Source organism: Oreochromis aureus, linkage group 14, assembly GCF_013358895.1.
Source record: "Oreochromis aureus strain Israel breed Guangdong linkage group 14, ZZ_aureus, whole genome shotgun sequence".
Lineage (NCBI taxonomy): Eukaryota > Metazoa > Chordata > Actinopteri > Cichliformes > Cichlidae > Oreochromis > Oreochromis aureus.
This window is the reverse complement of record NC_052955.1, coordinates 25,468,970-25,488,815: the sequence shown is the minus strand read 5'-3', so window position 1 is coordinate 25,488,815 and position 19,846 is coordinate 25,468,970. Positions and strand designations below refer to the sequence as shown.

General features: G+C 41.8%; 1 protein-coding gene across 1 annotated transcript in view; it reads right to left on the bottom strand.

Annotated features, from left to right (window-relative positions):
• clmpb (CXADR like membrane protein b) overlaps positions 1–19,846 on the bottom strand; it is a 77,540-nt gene that overhangs the window by 34,528 nt on the left and 23,166 nt on the right. The gene's annotated exons all lie outside the window — the stretch shown is intronic.

Sequence of the window (19,846 nt, the reverse complement as noted above, 5' to 3'; positions counted from 1 at the left end):
GAAAAGAAAAAGGAGATAAAATACCACCGACGTCTGAATGATGTGGCAAATGCTCACCTTGTGATGCTGTTATTACTTTCATTAGCATACCTTTCATGGCCTTGTCATTGCTGTCATGTCAAGAGATGGCATCAGCATCCCGCTGATAGATCCCCAAAATAGATCCGAAATTAGTTTCACAACAGGCACTTTTAATTCCCCCAAAGTATTCTGCATTTTCCCTTAGCATAATAAGAATGAAGAACCGAAAATGGGAAAAAGATAATTACATCATTCCCCAGGGGTCTGAGAGAGTCAGTGAAACCTGCTTACACTGCTATACACACTTCTGCATCTGGTGGCACAACCTACACTCTTGGGTGTAGCTGCTCAACTGCAAAGTCTTCTAGTTTTCTCTTAAAACAATCCAAAAAGCAAAGGCTTCTCAAAGTCTCCAGTGTAGCATTTTCTTCAGCCTGGAGGCTGCTTTTACCATTCATTCAATTTTGGTTTTGTCTTTTTTCCAAGAGAAGATAAACACATATTTTACATGTACTGTATAATCAAAGTTAAAGGGAACACTGAAACATGACACACTACTGCAAGAGGTCTGAGTAATTCTTTCCACCTTTCTGCGGCTTTTGTACGAACAAAAAGACCAAGTGGAAAGACGGACGTGCAGAAGACTTGGACAAACTCCAGTCTCATGAACAACAAAACTCTGTCTTTGACAAAAAGTTCTTCTATCTTTTTCTTCTTCATCTTCTTTTGTTTTTGGAAAACCAAATCATCATTTTATAAAGGACTCTCCACATTTAAAATGTTAATTACAGCAATGCATCTTGGAGACTGACTTGTAGGATCATCTCCAAAAGCCTGCGTGGGGTAAAACCGCTAACAGGGTTATATTCAGGTTAAAGGAACTAACAAACAAACAAACACAAAAAAAGCAAAACAGCATTAAAGACGCGCCCCCCCCCAAAATGTCAAATGGTCTGTTTTGTGCCAGATAACACGCTTCAGCTAAATGGGGCTTGGACAGTGACCTCTCTGTGCAACATCAGACCCTCCCAACATCTGGCAGTGACTAAACAAACCAGCATGTGTGGATAGTCACTTTATTCTGCGTGAGTCTTCATATCTGAGAAAAGCATTGCAGCAAAGAAGAGAGAGAGGAAGTTAACGTCTTACAGAAACATATCACCAAGGTGACTGAAGCTGTGTGTGGGTACGTGTGAATGCGTGTAAAGGGCACATCTTCCCTGCAGCACATGCACGCAGCCGTGAATGAACCTGCTGCACCCCCCACTGAGGAAACACGTTTTAATGGAGGAGTAGAGGAGAGTCAGTCCTTTTACATATGAAGTCACAAAAAAGCACTCTGAAATCAAACTCTCTGCTGTTGCCGAGGATATCTTTGCTGGGACTCATTCTCTCTCGTATGTGTCTTCGACTGAACAGAAAACAATTGCTCGTTTTCAAAGTGGTAAGTCAGCAATTTGGGACATCAAACGAAAACAACTGCAAATCCAGTTACAGAAATTATATTTGCTTTGGCAGAAATCAGATTTGCCTTTCCCCCACGCAAACAAAACTATCTTTCCATTCCTGCGAAGACCATTTTTCTTATTTTTCTCTATTCAACAAACTTTGATCCCAGGGCTCAACCATCCCTTGATCTCAGCAGCATTAAGGAGTTTTGTTGGTAGGAGTTTGAGAATAAGTGAAAAATATACATCACAGAGATCCCTAGCGTATTTACAATCGCCGCAGAATAGACAACTCAGTCGAAGGCTGTTCTTTGCTGACTTCAAGCTCTGTTCGACCCCGTATGCCTGACAGATGGTGCAGTCAGAAACAAGATGAGCTGTATTCATTAAAAGACTGTAGAAGACAGGTTCTCCTGCTGCTGATCAACTTAAAGCTTTCCTGTTGAGCTTTCAAATGGTATGATATCATCAGCTAAGCACTGCTGGAGTTAGGACAGATGGACTAGTTATGCTACAGCCATAAAGCCCACAGCGCACATATAAACAGCTCCTACAGCTTTTGCTGGCACATCAGGTGACTGCAGGAGCTGTTCTCTGTTCACAAAATGTTCCTCAATTTCCCCAGTTATTTATGTGGTCTAATCTCAATTTGTGGCTGGCAAGCATGTGAATGAACTCCTCTCACATTGTTGGAGTGGCTGGACATGGGGACTGACCTCAGTGGATCAATACTTAATAAGCTTTTGTGCTGCCAAGTCCATTTTGCTGCAATCTGCAATTTTTTTTTATGTCCATTAGGTTGAAAATAGAGCTGACTAGGTGCATGGCCACAAGAAGCGGGGTGCATCGTGGTCGCCCAAATGATGGATGCTCCACGATAGTCTGCGAGCGATGAAAACTTCAAATACTATCTGCCTCGTGCGCTATAATCTACAGCACCCCTGGCTTTTATTAAATGCAATTCAATGCCCCAGCTGTGTTTCAAAGACACGTTTAACAACCTGTGGGAAGATAATAAAAGCCACAGTGGGCTATATGGTTAGGTTTGCAGGCACGTGACGAACAAGGGGAATAAGAAGAAAACAAGTCTGCAGCTAGTGCTATATTTGTAGCAGCACTAAAGTTTAGCTTTAGAGGCAATATAAGATCCAATCTGGACATGTAAACACTGCATTTGGGGAGCTCATAATCATGAGTGTGTGGGGATTCTGGATGCTTCCCTTGTTCTTCTCCACCTCTGCTTCCGTGCCTTTCTGCACATGCAGATTTGCTTCCATTATTTAGGTCATTGCGATTATTTGTCAATGTCTAAAGTCCAAGTTCACCTGGGGTTCGACGGCAAAGCTTCTCTCAGCTAATTTACTTCGCTGGATCCACGAGAGAATAGGAACTGAGCACAGCAGAGCAGCTCCCCTGTTGTACATTTCATCGGCTAATTGAAAACAGACGGGGCGCTAACTCCCCCTCTCCATCCGCCTAGCGCAGGCTGCGTCACTGACATATTAGGGCTGTCGCCGGTCTTATGGTATGCATCTGACACGTCATTCTTACTTGATTGGTTACGCGGAAAATAATAAAGCAGGGGACAGCTCATACACAAATGACAGGATGATACTGTTACTGCCGCTCGTGCCGTAGCTGCTCCTGTAGAGGACAAAGAGGTAAGTTATCCGTTCAAGCCACTGACTTGGAAGGACATGTCAATGGCTGCAATTTCCCCAGAGGTGAGCAGATGCCACGTCTGTTTTGGCAGCTGTATGCTGAAAGGTGTTGACTGGTGGGGTAGCTGACAGAGCCAGAGTGGTGGCTGTATGATGGCCAGGGAGGTCAACAGGGGCTGTGAGGTTTCCAGGAAAGGCCTCACTTAGGCTCATTTAGGAGAACTAATGGACCAACCTACCATCTGTCCTTATGATTAGCTAAGGCCATTCGTGCAGGATACTAAACTTATTCACCTGCTACACAGACACGCTCAAAACACACTTACACTGTATATGTGTGTGCAGCTGAACTAACACATGGCACACATATCCACTCTGTTATTTGATTATATTTAAAGGTGTGTGGAATGCATCTGTGTGCAAGAGCAATAGTCCTCAGTGGCATTTTCGAGTAAAGAAAGTTTGTGTAAGTCTCAGTCTGGTTCTGTGATACAGAAACGTGCACGCACACACGCACACACGCACACACACACACACACACACACACACACACACACACACACACACACACACACACACACACACACACACACAAACTCTCCTCCAAATAAATATGCTTGCCCTTTGTGCTGCTCAGCACTACTCCCCACCATGTCTCGAAAAGGAATGCCCACGCGGCCGCATACGAGGGCGGAGAGAAGATTGAAACCAGATGAATTGAGCTTGGGTACAGCCTGCTCAACAGAGTCATATTTCACTCCCCAAAGCCTGATTAAAACGAGGTGCAGCTCTAGCTGGGCCAGTGCAGCTTTTCTCTTGCTAGGAGAAGGACATTTGGTTGCAGAAACCCTGGGCTAGAAGGAAACGGGGCGAAGGTCACACCTAAGGTCTTGGAAATTTGCACATAATCTCTCAGTAGAGGATTGAAAAAGCACAGACAGTTCCTACATTTCTAAAAAGAAAAAAAAAAAAACCCAAATTCCAGAGTCTTTTTCTAAAGACCTATTTGACATGCCTTAAAGGTATGCATGTATTGTTGGCTTTTAAATTTGATATTCAAAGGAGGCCACTTATGTGTATTAACAGATGTGCCAAAGGAAATGAGAGCCTGAATTGTAGAGCAAGGGTCATTAACATACAAACGTTGCTGTAGATGAAGAATCTGATACCGGGAAAAACAAATAAAGCCATCAGGCTTAATAGGTTTTGTGATATGATTCCAAAATATGAATTCTTATTAGAATTTTAGAAACAACAACATACCTCGTATTAATGTACTAATAGTAGGGCCTTTTTAGACCCTAGATTTAAAGATTCTCCCCTGAGAATTTAACTTTGTTCCTTTGAAGTATCATTTGAAGCATAAAGGAACAATAAACCTTAAAGAGTGCAGTGTGCCTGTTAACAAAAACTCCTGAATACTTACAAGATATGACTGCATTTCCAAGATCTCTGAGGCATAATGTTCATGTTTGTGTCCACAGACATTAGAGTCAGTGTTGTGCAATGTTGCATTCTCTGGACGAGAATTCACTTGGAAAGAGGAAAAACAGCCAAACATGCCACATGTTGTTTCCTACTGCCTTTACCAGTTAGCCTGCACACCCAGTGAGCGCGCCTTGACAGTCGTGGAGGTCATGTTTTTGCACACATGTGTGTGGCTGGAGAAAGAGGGTGTCGTTTGCATTCTTTCTGGGTAAATGTGAAGAGCGAGACAGCGGGAGAATGTGACAGCGAAGAAGCATGGGTTCTGTAGATGCACTCACATGTAAGTTCCACGCACAGAACCGACTGATTTTGTCAGCCGTCTGTAGTCGTCTCTCCTAAGGTAGTGAATTATAGGTGAGAGACTTTTGTACTCTTTTCCAGCGCCGGCTGCATTCTCTTTCCTTCCCATGCAGCTGGTCGGCCACACTCACGACTCAATGCCAAACACACTCCCCTCTATCCCCCTGACATTTCAGCTATGTTACCGCTGAGAGAGTTGTGGCTCGCCTGCCTGCCGCCTGCCTGCACACATGAGTAAATAAAGCCCAGCTCATTTCATTTAGCCATAACGTTTAATCTACATTTGCTTGGTCAATGAGAGGTTAATCTCATTACCTTGTGCTAAATGGCATGCTCGGGCATCCTCAGACAAAACGAAGGTTAGACACAAGTTAATTAAAAGAGTAATTAAAAGAAGACAGTAAGTCCCAATATGTTAGTTTCTGTGACACTGGTGCACTGACATTAAAAAAAGAGACTATTCTAATGTTGCCTGTCACCAATAACAAATCACTTTGTTACTAACAAATGAGACTAGTAATACTGCAACAATAGAAAAAAAAGGAAAGGTTGAACATGTGCTTCAAACTAACTTTTAGTGCTGGCTGTGGTTTACTCACGGTGAGTGGGTTTATTAAATGTAAGCCTCACCGCAGCACCCACACACCTATTAAAAATGTTAATCAACTCCAACAGGTTCCTAAAAACTTGACATGCAATTAGTTGGGCTGAATTACAGAAGGTTTAAATGCCCGTAATTTATTAGGATAATGCACTCCAGGAGCACCCTACTGCAATCTGCCTGAGGCGCTTTCAAAATAAAAGATAAAAACAAAAATAAGAGTCGGTAAAGAAAAGTTGAGCCAATTTAGCTCATTAGATCATGAGACAAAAAAAAAGAAGTAAAAATAGGGTATATTTTCCCCTAAAGTCATATAAATAAACGTTCACTTTCTCTTCTGTCGTGTTTATCATATTGTGGTGTGACCTGATTACCCCGTCTAATGCGATCATAAATAATTAATTTAAATATGTCTATAAATACAACACAAACCACGACACAGGATTTACATCACGGACCTTTACATCATGCGAAATGTCTAATCTTAGTTTAATAATGTTCCTTCCGCATCATCTTTGTGATTTCCATTAGACGCTTTTCAGTGCTCCTGTCCTGTTAGCATAACTTAGGGAGCTTGGGATATAGCCTGCTAGTTGCCTGCCCTGCGGGTACTACTACCGGCTCCAGCCTTCCTCCAGATGAATCATAAACAAGTCCCTTGGCCTCCGTGACTTAATCCCCTGTGACATCGCCACAGGGAAATGGAAAAAGAGGGAGCGTAGGGAAAGGAAAACACGCCCCGTGCACAAATTTCGAGTGAATTAAACATTAGGATGAATGTGTATGAGGTGTATCTGAGGATATGTCATTGAATCGAGGTGGTAGTTTAACAGATGATAGAATCAGGATCTGGAGGTGATGTAAGTGGTGGTGAGGGGGAAAGGACACTCTATTTAATTTGTGCCTTATAGAAGCTATAGAAGTCATCTCAGGCTTTACCTTCGAGCCCCTCTCCCCTTTTTTTGGTATGTTTGTATTATGCAAATTCATGTCCCACAGTCTCTCATTTGGCCACACAGCTTAAGCTCGGGTAGTCTACAGAGTGTGGCAGCTAAAGCTATAATCAACATCATGCTCCTTTTAGGCATGAGAAAGCATACCCAGGAGGAAGCAATAAATGGATTTATTTTAGGAACCAGAATGTAGAATCTTAGATCGGGCCAGACATGCTAAGTGCTTTGTCCCTCATGCATCAGCCCTTGGGCAGTATTTCCTGCCTAATTAAAAAAAGAACAAGGTGCAGGAGGAAAACGATGTAGGCAGCGTGCTTGAACAGAATTGGGAGGGAGCAGCCCCGGTCTGCCCGTGTATTTTTCTTCTCTAAAAGTTTGGGATATGATTCTCACTTTGCTGGCACTCTGCGGGTTTTGCTGATGTAAGGGGCTTTTGTCTCGAGATTAATGAAAGACGTTTGGCTCTTTGACATTTTGGATCCCACACAAAGGTTAAAAACAGCCTCTGACCAGCGAAAGGTTTATGCGCCACCGAGGATGCTCTCCTCACTCAGGGAAGCAATTTTTTTCATCCTACATTTTCTCTCCCATTTTCACCACCACAAAAAAAAAGTGAAAAAAAGTGAAGCTCAGCTGTATTTCAAACAAACTACATTACGCCCGCGTCTCTCTTGTACTGACAAATTAGATGCCAGTTTCTGAAATGTTAACAAATATGCATTTTATCTAACAAGTACGTGCAAGTATGTGTCCATGTGTTGCATATCACAGTAAGCTGAGAACAAACTGTTTAACCTACAGTACGTCCACTAACGGCACCTCAGTTTTGTGTGGGTGAGCTGGAAGAGCTATTATTATGTATTCACACTCTGGTGGAAATTACAGCGCCCGTCTGTCTGTCTGGTCAGGTGACTTGCGGTGCATCCTCTCCTCCCTGAAACTTAAAGCCACACGTTTTAACTTTTGGCCATCCCAGAAGAGTCTGGATGGCTCCAGAAATCCAAATTGTTGGAGGAACTGTTGAGATAAAATCTTATCCTTATTATTGTGGTGGCACTGCTCAAATGTCATATTCCTGAGTTTAAACTGGAACTTATGACTTAACGATCAAAGTATACTTTTATTGTTGCGATTAGCATGAAAACTTTATGCAAGATTAAATAAAAAAAGGAAGAGGATAACCAGGTAAAAAAAAAAAATCACTGTACAGTATGTGATTTTCACTTCACCAGATGAAATGTTTTACTTGCTATAGGTTATGTTGCAGAGACATCTCAAAAAAACATCCCTGTGCATCTGCCTTCACATGGGAAATGGTTATGGATAGCACCAACACCAGCTCCACCGCCCCATCCCCCATCATCCGTCCTGTCTCTCAGCATTGCTATATATCAGATCTCATGATGAACACATGCACACAGTCAGTTATTGCCAAAGAAGCGCACTTTTTGCCCTGCGTGACGCCTGCTCAGTGGAGAGTACATAATGCCTGAGCCATGCATGGCTGGACCAATGCCAGCATGATGAAAATGTTCTTCCCTGAGTCCACAACAAGAAACTGTCCAGACATCTTAGCTTTTTTCTTATGCCACATGCTGGCAAGGTACATCCCTAACTACTAATTCCACCAGAGGAGTTAGCAGGGCCTGTGTAAACTCACCACAGCTTAGACCAACGTAATGTCTGTTTCCAAAATAAATCACTAAGCAACAGAAAAAGAACCAAATAAGAGCCTGAGCTCCAACACCGAGCTCCTAACAGACTCTAGCTTAAAGAAAGAGACGCAATGAGTAGAATTTGTTGTATTATGAGAAAAGGAAACTTAATTAGCACTAACTAAAACATTTGTTTCAGGAAAGCTCCTGTACTGCATTGGAAAGCAATTGTGAATTCAATTATCCAAAAGAAAGTGCAATTTTAAGGCTAAATATCAGGGAAAAAAATGCCTTCTGCAGCGAAGATCCATTTGGAGCAGGCATGTGTTTATTTATCGCAATGTAGCCAATCAGGGACATTTTATCTCGCCTTATCCTTGGTGGATTACGTACTAATCTGTTTGCTGAAGGGAAAAAAAAGAACGAGAGGCAGTGAAAATGGCTTTTCTCTATCATCCTTCCCTCTATTAATATTTCTATTAGGGGTGCCTCGCAATGATGTGATGTGACACTTGTGGCTCTGCATGAGAAGCAAGGCTAATGGGGGACAGAGACAGAAAGAGAGAGAGATGATTTTTTTCCACCTGAGATGTGGCACCACTGTTAGTTTGCGTGCACGCTGTACATCTATGCATAATGTCTTCCTTAAAAGCATTTGTAAGGTGCATGAACTATGAGCGCATTTGAATGAGATATGCTGAAATTTTTAGTGCAGACATTCATTTGGCGTTCATTTAAGATCCACGCAGAGCAGTACGCCGATTTAGCCTCACTGTGGACGAGTGATGGGATGACAAGAAGACTCCTGGAAGGTTTAACGAACACAACAGTGTAGCTTGGTGTTCAGGAACAAACGCAAATGCCCTCTTCTGGACAATGCAAATTTGATTATGCATTTGAGAAAGCATACACAAAAGCATGTTATGACACTCATGTACATACTACTTAGATCGTTGAGACCCGGCAGTTCATAGTCACATTAGTAGCTAGCACTCTAATGTGAGAGAGCAATGCTGCCCACAGCAATCTGCTACTGATTCTATGGTTTGACCTTCAAGCCGTAGTGTCCTTCATCCCAGGATGCTTTCCTCCTCACTAATGCAAGTAAGGAGGAGTGGGAATAACATCTGCATGAGCCATCAGAGGAACATGGCCAGGAACTCCCTTTCTTTAGTCGGTCCAATCTAAATAGCTAATGTATTCTTGTCAATACAGTAACAGTACCGTACTCGTACATGTAAATACATGTAAATATGCTAACGTGTGTAAACACATGCTCCACAAATGCACATAACACGGTAAGGCGCTCATTGAAAAGGCAGTTTAGATGCTGATCATGACTAGAAGAAGGCCATGTCCCTTCTTTCCAATCCCCAAGCTACCCTGTACAGTGTATGTTGGCCATTTTAACTGCTAAAGGCAGAGAAAAAGATGCCTAATGACATTTGAAAGGCTGCTCATTGCTATTGAGTTCCCACTGGCAATTTCCCCGCATACTGCTACATTTTTTGCTAAAGAACGCAATAGATTAAGGATGAGAGCGAATGCCTGCTCTCTAGTTGTCTATTTCCTAATGTCACTGGGTTTTAGCAGGAATTAACTTTAATGCCACTCTGTTTCCCACACCTGAATGTCACCGATTTTTAATTGGCCTGCTTGTGAAATGGTAGTGTTATTTATGTCCAGAAGCCACTGATGGATCATAAGTGACTATAGTTTCATTGCATTCTGAAAATTCAGCATACCCTGAGCCACATGGTTGCCTGAACTTGTACCATTGCAAATAAGCTGAGGACCATTTTCAATGACTGCTGAAGTTGTTTCCTAACATTCCTACTCAACTTAAGTGGTGCAACACAAATGACAATATATTGGGGAAAATAGATCATAAATTAAGCAGTACGCATAATGCACTTCATTTTAATGCAGAAAAAAATATCAGACTGTAGGAGCAAATGCAGTACCCTGGGATTTACCCCGAGAGTAAAATATTCAAAGGTCAGAGGTCAAACCAGTCACAGCTGCTCTAAAGTCCTATGCCGATGGGCTCCTGGGACACATGGAGACTAATCAGTTACACATATTCACTCTCTGGCTGTCTACTGCTCTCTTGCATATACACAAACACACACACAGGCATCAGTGACTTTACATTGCAGAATTATTTTATGAAACAAACAGCATTCAGTATCACAACACAACCTAAATCCACTTTTTCATTAGTACATACTCAGATCGACTCGGCACGGTCCGCCACGGTTTTCAGGGTTTTCCATTAGGTCATAGTACCCGGTGCCAGGTACTTCTTTAGTACCTGCTCGGCCGAGATTCCAAGCAATCCAAGCAGGTACTAAAATGTGGTGTTGTCAGACTGCATGAGAGCATCACATTCACGAAAATCAAAACTGCCATTTCTGAAACCCGGCAACGAGAGAAATGGATACAAAAAACAACGCCGTCATCCCTGAGTCTGACAAAAAGCCACAGACCGAGTAGCATGCATTTTCTTGCCTCGATGTCCACCTTTTGTTGTAGCGTCTGTGTCGCATATTAATTACATTGCTATGACAACGACCACGCACATTAGGAGGTAATAAATTGTAATGAAAAACCAGTCGATCTGAGTGAAGTCGTGGCAAACCGTGGCAAGTCGATTCAAGTACGTACTAACGGAAAAGGGGCTTAAAAGCTCTGCCATGCCTCATCTTCTATTTGACAATTGTGACAGTCGTATGTGATAGGTGTCACTTGTGCCACGCTGATGGCCTCACAATAGCCCCTTGAGCACAGTAAAACTTGAAGCACACAGCACCTAAATGAGCTCCCAGAGTATTATTATTCAAGGTAAGCAGCAGGAAGACATCTGTCTTGTGTGTTTTGAGGGAACGGGTCAGGCTTTTTTAAACCAAAAGTCAATTTTTATGATTGCACCAACACGATTGTTAATGTGTTTGAGACTGGGGCACAGTGTGCTCTTTCTGTTTCTTTTATCTCCGCAAAAGGCTGGCTGTGAATGTAAACCTCTGTGAACTCGCTGTGCCCCCCCTTAGCTGTCTGGAAAACCCATGACATGCAATAAGGCCCGTCACTGAAAAGTACCTAATGATCCTTCTGGCTCAGGCAAACAGTCAAGTTTCCAAACCCCATCTGTATTTCACCAGTCACCCCAAGGAAAACACAGTTCCACTGTCAGTGGTTAGAGTTTTGAAATGCAACAGGAATCTAAGGAAAGAGCCAAATGCGAATGACTCGTGCAAAAGTTACTATGAAAAAAAAAGGAAAAAAGAACCCAAAACCTTGAGGTTTCCGCTTTCAGGAAACAAAATGAGTCGTTTCTGTATACAGAAGAAAGTGCCTCACAGGAAGCACTTAGAATCAGATAAACACGTGAAGAAGATTGATAAACATATAAAGAAAACTACAAAATGCTGAAAGAAATAAAAGCTGTTGCTATGGTGCCTGTTTTTGTAACTCGGTGTGCGTTTCTGTGGAAGTGCTGCCTTTAATTCTAGTAGACACTGAATTCCTGCCAGCAGAGGTTATTTTACTGTATCCTTTTTCTGTGACTTTACATGGTAATCAGGTAAGTCTGGGGATAAGAATAGCTGCCCCTCCATGACACAGTGCACATTAAGAATTACTGAGCCAAAGACACACACCCACATAGTGTGCACAGATGAACAAATACAGCAAAAACCTAGGAAAAAATACAAAAAGATCCCTTCTTTCCCTTCTTCTCTCACATGCAAACGCACACTCATGCTGGTTGACCCTTTGCGTCTACGACCAACAGTGCAGACATTCCTCATTCTGGCTCAGCCTACGCTTTGTTTGGATTAGCTGAGAGGGAGCAGAACCCTTCTGGTCTCTGTGGCTGCACGGCACACGTCAGCCTGCTGCTGGGTTTGCACTCACACCAAAATACACACATACACATGACAAGACATGTACTCAAGTAGGTGCATGCACATGTTCGCATGTATCTTCAAATCTAGAAACACCTCCGCATGCACATTAGCTGACAGCTATAAGCAAATTTTACTAAAAAACATGCAGATATAGACACACACTTGCACACGCGCACACTCACACTGATGCACACGACAATGGCCAGTCATCTGGCCTTATACAGGCATCGTGGCGACCCATTGCCTTTCATGGGAACTGACTTCCTGACATCCTGTCCTCAGGGTCTGTGTTCTCTGCAGCCCGACTAGTTCGCAGCAGGAGAGGAGGGGTGTGATGAAGGGATGAGAGAAAACAGAGAGAAAGATGGAGGAAAAAAATGCAGATGAGTAGCAGGGCAGGCTGAAAATGGATGAGATGGAGGCGAAAGAAAGAAAGGTACATGGAAAGCAGTGAGCGTAGGAATGTGACATAGACAGAAGCAGGGAAAAACACATTTTAAACAAAGAACACACAACAGGAGACAGACAGGGTGAAGTGTGCTCTCACAGTGTTTAGGTTATAGGCGTTTGGCAGCAGTCTATTCTCCTCGCAAAGCCTCTGTTCCCAGACTCCAAAACACCTGAGAGACTCCAGCGAGATCCAAGCTGAGTCGAGGCGGCTGGTCTGTCAGCGCAGTCAGTAGAAGAGTTCTCTTTGTGTCATCAGCTTCTCAGCAGCTAAAGTTAATTTCACACTAAGTCCTGTCTTCATTATAAATGGAGTCATCCTTGCACAGAAGGGTACCACTGGCTGACATATAACATAAGATATCTTGGCACTTTTTGCATACCAAGCTAATGCAATGTAAGAAAATTGAATTTTACACATGTTCGTTGTGGGGCAAGGAGGAAAAGTAGTGATGCAATGAAGCAAAATGTCAAGACTGCTTAGAGTAGTGGTGACACAGAACATGACGGAGCTTACCTGAGGAGGAAAATGGCAGAAATATGCTGGCTTAAACTCACTTGAACAAATGATAATAGTATTTAAACAGATGGAGAATAATGCTGTTGCTGGTTATTAAGAAGTTTGAACTAGTAATAAACAAGAAAAAAACTACTTTCTCACCTATGCAGAGTCAAAACATTAAATTATAAGAAGGCTATGAGGAAGATTATGACTATGCTTCCTGATAGGTCTGCTAGAAAATAATAAAGCTGCAACCAAATAATGTATAATGGGGCACCAGTTTAGCTCACTGGGCAGAGCAGGCAACTCATATGCGGTAAGGCTAATGCATGCTAGGCTAAATAGCTAAAAATAGATAAAGAATTAATTGAAAACAATTATGTATATCTCAATGAAACAATGTAATCTTTTTGTAGGAACTGGCCTCAAATGTTGTTTAGCCTGATACTAATGGTTCAGGACTGATGACCTTTTCAGTGTCTGGACCATGCAGAGGACTTTGTTCCAACACTGACAGACCATACCTAGGCTTTATCACTGACATCATTATGGCTATTATATTATAGTTTTCCTTCAAGTGTTAGCAGTGTCTTTGGCCTGCCAAGGTGTGCCATTGTTTTTTCCTTTCTCATATCAGTATGAGGCCAAAATATGATGGCAACTCACAGATCAAACAAGCAATGTTGATCACTTTGCTGGCATTTGTAGGAACCTACCCACTGTTGTAGGTAAAGCAGCGATGAACCATGAACCAGTGTTAAGATGCTGAAACAAATCTAATCTCCAACTTGCTACTTAAAGGATTTGCTGCTTAAATCCTGTCGCCTGATACCACAGGCGTCACAGGCCTTATAAAGTTAATGCCTCAAAGTGACTGACCTGTTTTGGTTTGTATTGTTTTTTTCTTGGAAGTTTGAATTAAAAAATGTGACAGAAGCTTTCAAACTTATTGACTTTTGGACTAAATTTCCCCAATAATGACTAGTTTTTGACTTTACTCCAAATGCAGATCCTATAGTCAAAAAGTACATTTTTATCAATCAAAGCCTACTTTCTTGGTAATTTTTGTTTTTCCATGATTTCCTGAATATCTTGACAGTAGAATTTCAGATGTATCACGATAATAACTTTCCTCTAGGGTTGACACAACAATAGAAATTCAAACTCAGGACCAATACCCAGGAAAATACATAATACCAGTTTTGATTACAATAATACAAACAATAATTTCAATGGCAACACTATTTTTAAGCTTTTTGATTTACTACAACAAAAACAAAAACAAAAAATGGCATTATGGTAAGGGCTTTTAAGATTCTCTTGGGTAGCTTGTCAGAGGTACTACTGTGCTTCTGGTGACATGCTGTTTTTGCTGATAAAATAAAATTGATAAGGTAGGCTGCTACTGTTTGGTTTTGTTACTGGCAGACTTTAATCAAACTTCAATCAGTTAAAAAAAACACTTTTTTCGACATAGATAATGATCATGTTAACACATTACAAACAGGCAGAACTAACACAAGTTGTGGTTATTATTAACCACAGCCACTAGCTACTACATTAATAAAAACAACGCTAATGTGGCTATTTTTTAATTGCTAATAGTTAGCTAACACAAACGTGCGTACCAGTCAGGGGAGAATTCATGATAACTGTTTAATACTGAAACTTCAACTGTTGTTGAAACAGGAGCCTTACTGAACTCTAGAATTACGTTATAAAGTGTTGTTCAGTATTGTAAGCATTAACCCCAGCTGATATGTTAAGCTGCTAGCATAGATGGTATAAAGCACAGACCTTCAGGTTCAGAAACAGAAGTAAACCTACATTCTATCTTCAGACTACCCGATGGCGATGGCTGTAGTTGGAAAACGACTTCCACTGCTATAGAAGGAGTAGCGTCACACTGAACCAAAAACTAAACAGAAGATTATTTGTGGTATGAAACTGAACGCTCATTGGCTAATCAAGTCATTAGCCAGTGAGCGTCCAGTTTTAGAGTCAGATCCATCCCGCCTCGCCAGCGGAAAGGCTGATCTCAAGGCTTCAAAACAGGACTTCAGAAAACAGTGGGTGTAACAGTTTTATATTAGGGCTGCTAGTAATGGGAGAGGTTGTGTACCTGCCTACCAAGTGTTAGTATAGATGCTGTTGTAAATGAGTATCCAGCATTGTAGATAATAGTACTTGGATTTGGATCCGGGTATCAATTTTTTTGACAGCCCTACTCTCTTCATTTCCTGTGGAAGCACAGTGGCTAATCTCCCTTTATTCTATCCTTAATAGGCCTATTCATGAAAAACGAGTTATTTCACACAAATATGCAATGGTAAGTTTTTATAATTGAATAGGTTAAGAAAACGGTTTCATATATTGATGTACATGCAAATGGTATGTAAATGGTTTTTATGAAGTTTCTGTAAAAAAAAGAAAGAAAGCTAGAGCTTTGCCTTTTCTGCTTTTCTGCTCTGTAATGATAAATCTACAATTATTACCACCTGCTGCGTCTTAAAAAGAACTATAATTCTGTTCCCATTTATGCACTAGATGCAAATATTGCAGCAGCACTTCTTTGCTGTTCTGTTACAAACACTGTATGGTTCCACATCCCTACCTTCCTGCTCCAACAGCAGGTTTGGGCTGACTGAACCATAAGACTTTAGTCTCCAGCACAACTCTTGGGAGTCATAACTGACTCATTATAAATGAATGAGACGGGCCAAGGCAACAGTACATGCAAGCATTTTTTTTTTGTGAAGTTACAGGAACTTCACAGTCAAGAATATTGATTTTGGGTTAAACCACAGGGATGTGATTAAAAGCACTACACGAACAGCTGGGTGGATATTTATGCCGTTTTGGAAAGACTCCACTTTATGTGCTCACCCTGAGGGAGGAAAAGCAAAACAGGGTAGGTGATGGCCAAAGTAATGCACGTATACAGCGTACTACAGGGAGGCAACTGGTTTTGGGATGACATCCCATGGTGGCGGTGAGTCAGCGACCAAGTCTCACACAAACAGGCTTTTAAAGACAAGCTAATCATACATAAGTTCTGCAATGTAACCTGAACATCTGCCAATATCCTCTTCTGTCATTGCCATTAGCTAATACATTCGGGTTGGCATAACTGGTCATGATACAGAGCAACAGGATGACCATTTAAAAAGCACTCTTTTCTTTATGCTTCGGGCCATTTTAACACGTGCTGGTATTTTGGTGCATGCTGGACGAGCCTTCAAGGAAAATAATGCATGTTCCCATCAGTCATGCTACACTGCAGTGCACCACAACCCCCTGCGTTTCCATGCACCCTCGACCCAATCCATCATTCCTGAGTTAGGTGGCCTCAAGGCACTGTCTAGGATGCCTCTCTAAAGGAATGGGGGAAAACAAACGGAGAAAAGTCAAAAAGGGAGCAAAACAGAAAGAGAGTGAGTTACAGACAGAAAGACAAGAGCACAGATAAAAATTAAAAGGAGACAGAGCCAGATAGTTTCACTAAGGGTGTGGTGTATGGCAGACTGCAGGAGGCCGTTCTCTAACTGCTTCTCTTTGCAGCTGCTGCTGTGAAACTGCATTTTATGGTTTCCCTGAGATGGAACTGAAGCAGAGTTTTCCTTTAATTTTCTTCAAGCTTTTCCTTTCTTTAGTCCCTCCTTGTCCCCGTTTTGTGCTTCTTTTTTTTAAAAGAGCTAAACTCACGACTTGCTGTGATGTCTCCTTTTTTGCTGTTGTAGTGCACTGTTTGCTCTTTTGTCCCCCCCACCTTCTGTGCTTATTCTCACGTTTTGTTACGTTTCGGCCACCGAAACAAAACAGAAAATCTCTTTTTTCCTTCTCTTTCCGTTTCATTATTAAATCCCTATCTCCTGCTCTCTTTTTCTCTCTTTCAACTTTGTTTTTTTGATCTATCTCCTATTTCCCCTGCACTCTTCTACTGTCTCATTAGCTGACAGCTACAGCGGTACTCCAGTGAGAGGGCCAGATGAAACCCTGAGAGTACTGTGACCTTTGTTTCACGTTGGGGCCACTATCAGTGACAAGCCATCAGCTTCAATGCCTTCTAAGGTGTACACTCACATGCACATGCATGCATGTACCAACACATGCGCTATTTCCTAATAGGCTGCACAAAACACACAAATCTTGAGTACCCAGATAAAGTACACTCATCGAGCACATTCTGGTGTGTCATGGTCTGAGTGTCTCTCAGCAGGCTTCAGCCTTCAGCTAGCTGTTCACCAAGGCTAAAGAGGTGACACATCCAGCAGAAGGAAATGGCAGCCCCTCCCATTTCTTATTTCCTTACATGATCCATGGCATGGCTGGGAATGGAGGAGGTTATGAGGCTAGGATCCTCCTGGGACTAGAGTCCTTGAGACATATGCACACGTAAAGAGAAAACACAACACACACACACATGGGCCATGCTGTAAATAATCCCCATCACCCTGTGTTTTAATCAGCTTCAGGGACGCATGGGTGCTCCATCAATGCAGTGGTGAGGTGGGTGAAGCATGTCTGCTGACCTGTAAGGTCAGTGAGCAAGCACTCTGGTTGACCCCTTAGACATGGTGACAAGTTAGTAAAATGCTGCACCATAAACTCAGAATGAATCCTGGGCCAGGAAGACTAACAGCCTTGAGACGTTATAAAGGCAGTCAAAGCACTTGGCTAAACCTTACACTACCTGTTAAGCAGTTGATTCTGCACACGAAGATGAAAGAAACAATCAGCATTAGGTAGGAACCTCAGCTGAGATGATTGCCGGATGTCAGCTAAGCAAGGAATGAGAAGAGCTGCTGTCAAGACACCGGCTGCTGATTGCCTTGATTAGCTTCTCTATTTACACGCCTTGAATATAAATAGGCTTTATTACTTTATAAAGGCAATATCATCAGTATGTGTTTCTGTATTGTTTCTTTATGGTGCCAAAGCTGTTACAACAAATACTTCACATCATTTTGAATCAGAAAAACAACAAAGTTTACAGTGCTAAGAAAAGGAAAAAGAAGCAGAACAGTTTAGCACATGACATCATGTGAAAGCCTCGGGTCTTTTGATTGAGAGTGGCGATGACGCAGGGCAGAAAGAGGGTTGGGACTAAGCAGTTTGCACATGAACATACTGTGCCAAGGAGAAAGCTGTCTTTTACTGTGCCAAGTTTTTTCACATTTTTCTGCATGCTGCAAGGACCAGCTGGGCCGTATTATTTGTATGTCCACAAACATCTGGAACTCAACCCAACCAATCGATCCTGGCCCATCAGCGACTGACTCGCTGAATTCTTCCAGACCACTAGCCTCTCATTTGATAAATCTAAGAAGCTTTTGCTTGTTTCTCTGTGGTTACACACTGACTGGCTTTTTCCTCTTTGGTCCATTTTAACATACCAGCTGAGTGAGTAAACCTTGTAGCGCCACATAACTTGAAATATATTTTCTCACGAAATGAACTGCCTAAAGATTTTCCTGAGACTATTACCTATGTTATTCTGTTCCTTTTCAGACCGTGCAATATTATCCAACAGTACCCTATTGAATATTATATATTTGTTTCATTCCCCCATCATTCGCTGCTACTCCCTTTATTCTATTGCACAATACTATGTCACTTTCTAGAATCATCTGCACTGATAGTTAAGTTATTTATTCTCCAGGATACAGTCATTTATATTACTTCATTAGAGTTATTTGATACCATGTCTTGCACTATCCTACTACTGTACATTACTGTATACTACTATTCTTATTGTATATATTGTATATCATCTTATTTATCTGTTCCTCTCCTGCTGCTTTGAGCATGTACATGACAAAAGAATTTCCCTCGGGATAAATAAAGTTATTCTTATTCTTATTCTTATCATAACCTATTCCAGAATTTTTTTAGCCTGAACTTGTAAGTACTATGTTGGGGCTTACCATTTCAACTTTTGACTGAACAGATTACCTTTGTAAAGCAGAATAAATCAAAGCAAGAATGAGCGATTAATAGCTCTGGGAAAATGATACTCAAGAAGACATGCTGGCTGGTTGCATGCCTGTGGATTTACACTATCATGAAAAGATTCCCATTTCATATTTGACTATTAGCAGCTTTATTGTGATTTGCAAGTTAGCAACTATGCAGAAGAAGCTGAGCCAAGAACCACTTGCTTTCAGAGAAGTCAATAAAAACTAGCCAAGAACTCAAGAATGCAAAGCCTGAACTGGTTCATCTCCAGAACCTTGTGGCTTCCTTTCTGCTCCAAGCTGAGGCGAAAGACACTGGTCCTAACTCAAAAATAAAAAGTTTAGTTTTTGATGAACATACAGATCCAGAAAGACCACACTAACCTTCAGCCTCTAATGTTTCTCATTAGTAGCTCTCTGCAAGACAAAACAACCTTTCTCTCAATAAATCTTCATACATTGACCAGCCACAACAACAAAACCACTGACACTTACCTTACATTGTTCAGCATACAGTGTTGCAGACCACGCACACCAAGCACCCCGCTGCAAGGTTTTACTTTGCACCAGCAGCAGCCTCCATGAATAGGAAAAAACTCCATTTTGTGCAGCATAACCCCCCCACCTACTTCTCCTGAAACATGACGAATAGCCCAAGGTGTTGATCTATCCTCAAAACTGCACAGAACCCAGAAGACAGCGTCCTAGCCCACAACCATCAGGAACCAAAAGATTTGGTAGTGTTTTTGAACCTACAAATTGTGACACTGGTTTAAAAGTGTGGGGGATCAGTGTAAATAAGTCACGTCTGAGTCTTTTTTGGGGATTTTCTTCCACTTGATAAAATACGATACATGCCAGTTATGCAATGGTTTTGTAATCTGTGCTTTTTTAAAATGGAATCT